The sequence below is a fragment of the Rana temporaria genome, chromosome 5 (assembly GCF_905171775.1).
Source record: "Rana temporaria chromosome 5, aRanTem1.1, whole genome shotgun sequence".
NCBI classification, from domain to species: Eukaryota; Metazoa; Chordata; class Amphibia; order Anura; family Ranidae; genus Rana; species Rana temporaria.
In genome coordinates, this window is record NC_053493.1 from 250,731,260 (window position 1) to 250,735,074 (window position 3,815).

The window sequence follows — 3,815 nt, forward strand, 5'->3', positions numbered from 1 at the left end:
AGGGTCTTGTTCAGAGGCGGTTCCTCTGACAGGGGTGGATGTCACAGGGAGGGTGGTACTCTGGGCAGTGGCTTGCACCTGAGGGGGAGGACCATTATAAGGAGGTGGTCTCTGGGTGCTACAAATTAAATTATCCTCTTTGTCCACAAGCCAACATGCCACCATTTCTAACTTACACCTTCTCTGATCTTAACAATTTAAGCTTTTGTCACCAAATTCTGGCAACCTTTTACAGTTAAATTATTCTAAAAAACACATTTTCTTTTCCTTTTAGCACAGTATATCACAATTTTAGGGTCTTTGTTATGCATACATTTCTTATCACCTTGTGCATTAGGTTCCCCTCTTTTTTTTTTTTTTTTTAGAAGCACAGTTTGTTTAAAACAAACACAGACAAAAAACAAACAAACAAAAAAGAAGAGAGAAAAAAAAATGACCTGGTCTAAATTCACACGTGCACACACACACACACAAAAGAGCAAGTGTACTTAGCAATGTCTGAAGGGGGGGGGGGGGGGGTGAGCGAGCCCAGTGTTTAAACACCAGATTGCAGACACTGCCTTAACAAAAAACGTCCCTGTTGTTAGCATTAATTGGGGTTTCCAATAATTTGTAAATCACTGGTGTAGCAATCCTTGGCCACGATAACAATAAGAATACAGGGGAAACAAAATAAATATCAAAACACCCCACACTATGGGGAAAAACAAAAAATAGTTAAACCTGTGTGTGCAGCAGTACTGTTGTTCAAACAAAAGGTAAAGTTAGCAAGGTTAACCATTTGAAAGAGATAAAAAGAGAAAAAAGTGATCACCAAGAAAACAGTCGGCCTCGCAATCTATTTAGATAACTCAGCTACTTGTAGCGCTTAAATTGTCGGGTCCGTAACCTACGACATTCGGTATACCCTTCAAATCTTTTTTTTTTTTATCTGTCCCGGACAGCAGGCGACGTCCATTTTTACCTCAGGCAACGCCCCAAATGCCTGTGACATCGGACTATTAAGATATTATACAATCAGTCTCAATGTCTGTTATCACAACTCATCAGTGGACTATTAAGATGTCATACAATCAGTCCCAATGTCTGTTCTATAACTCATAACCAGAATCAAGCAGAGAAAAAGAGAAAAAAAAGAATAGACTTAGAGAGAGAAAAAAAATGTAATTTAAAGTATCTTACCTCCAAAACACAATAGAAGGACTGGATCACGGCAGGTTCGGAACCAGATGGTTGAATCCGGGTCCTGGTAGCAATCGGCCCCTATTTGACCACTAATGTTAAGTGGGGGGACTTATTTTCTCAGTGAGTTTTGAGATCCGATACTCACCGATTTCTGATCGATCAGAACCATTGGACCCGGGCTTCACGCATTGGTGCCGGCTCGAAGGACCAAAATGATAGGATAATTCTTCCCCTGTGATCAGTCAAACTTCAAGTGTTCCAGAAGCAAGATAGCTTTATTTCAGTTACACCGGTATAACTGGATGGAAGTCTACATGCTACGTGAAAAAGCAAAAAGTCCCATACAGACACGAGGTGTATGACCTTCTTATATGGTCAACAGAAAGTGTACTATTGGCTTAAAGACCACTGGTGGCTCATGACGCAAACAGCTTTATTGCCAATCACAGTGTCTCTTTACAACGTTTGATTTAAGGAAGTAAAACAAACAATAGAACAAGAGCTAAAGCAACGTGTCCTTAGAAGCCATTACAGAAACTGGACTCCATTTTACATTTTTATAAATAGTCACACAATGCACATAGAAAACTTTTCCAACACCACCCTCCAGGATGAGAGAGCCAGCGGGACCAGGAAGTGGGTGGGTCGAGCGTGACCTGTAAGCCTCACTTACAGGCTTACAGGCTTACAGGTCACGCTCGACCCACCCACTTCCTGGTCCCGCTGGCTCTCTCATCCTGGAGGGTGGAACGCACGCCAACAGCGTTAGTGCGGCTCTGCACGGTTCCTATACCGGCCACGGGACTCCATCTATTCTCCCATATACATCCACGCTTTTAACCTCAGTGCCGGGGCTAGGCACCCCATCAAGTAAGAGGCCATTTGGCGTTTTTTTTCTTTTCTGTTTTACCCAATAAAAAACAATATTATTCTATGGCGTTTTTCTCTCTCTTGCTCTAATTATCCCATGTGGCGTGGAGTATTCCTCTATCAAGACTGTTGAGACTGAGAGATCTGGGTCTGGAATATTATCTTTATCTGCCTGATTGACCTCTTTTTAATTAAAGTGGTCCATTATTTGCGGTAAGGTGCCATCCATGAGCACTTTTTGGTGGTCTTTCTTTATCTTGGTGAAGGTGGAAGATCTTCTGTCTATGGTTTTGAAGATTCATCATATTTATGGACTCTATTTTTAGTTTTGGCACAATTATCATTTTCTATTTTTATTGTGTATTATCACCATGTACACACACCACGTAGCTTTAGGTGCAAACTGCAGAGGACACGGGCAGTACACACCACGTAGTTTTAGGTGCAAACTGCAGAGGACACAGGCAGTACACACCACGTAGTTTTAGGTGCAAACTGCAGAGGACACGGGCAGTACACACCACGTAGCTTTAGTTGCACACTGCAGAGGACACAGGCAGTACACACCACGTAGCTTTAGGTGCAAACTGCAGAGGACACGCACAATACACACCATGTAGCTTTATGTGCACACTGCAGAGGACACAGGCAGTACACATACCACGTAGCTTTAGGTGCAAACTGCATAGGACACAGGCAGTACACACCACGTAGCTTTAGGTGCAAACTGCAGAGGATACAGTCAGTACACACACCACGTAGCTTTAGGTGCAAACTGCAGAGGACATGGGCAGTACACACCACGTAGCTTTAGGTGCAAACAGCAGAGGACACAAGCACTACACACACCACGTAGCTTTAGGTGCAAACTGCAGAGGACACGGGCAGTACACACCACGTAGCTTTAGGTGCAAACTGCAGAGGACACAGGCAGTACACACCACGTAGCTTTAGGTGAAAACTGCAGAGGACACGGGCAGTACACACCACGTAGCTTTAGGTGCAAACTGCAGAGGACACGGGCAGTACACACCACGTAGCTTTAGGTGCAAACTGCAGAGGACACGGGCAGTACACACCACGTAGCTTTAGGTGCACACTGCAGAGGACACGGGCAGTACACACCACGTAGCTTTCAGTGCACACTGCAGAGGACACAGGCAGTACACCACGTGAGAATGAATAGAATGAATGGACAGCTGCTCTCTGGGATTACACACAGTTCCCAGAAGGCAGCGCGCCCCATTCACTAGAAGAGGATGTGGAAGAAGACGCACTGCGGATAAGGAAGAGGCAGATTAGGAACATCCGCATAGCAACAGGTATTTCGGGTGACTATAAAAAAAAATAAAAAATAACTTTTTTTTGCAGCAGCAGCAGCAGCATTTTCGTGTATTTTTATTTATTTTTTCAGGGTGGAACTCCACTTTAAGTGGTTAAAGATCCGAACTTCCCATCACTAGAGCCAAGCCATGTGACCGCTCCGCCCCCCTCCATTCTAGCCTCTATACCTCTTTGCTTGCATATTATGTCACTGCCCTCTACTGTGCAAATATCACGAATAGCTGTCCTCATGATGCCTGTTCAACCTAAATTGTACAGCTACAAAGTACTGATCCGATCTTCACTTAACCTGTCAGAGTTAACACTAGAAAAAAAAATGACATACATTTTCCTTGCAGCGAAAAAAGAAAGGACTACAACGCGAAGCCGAACTGGCATCTTCTAAGGACGCCTGGCCTGCTACTGGAGGACCCCCG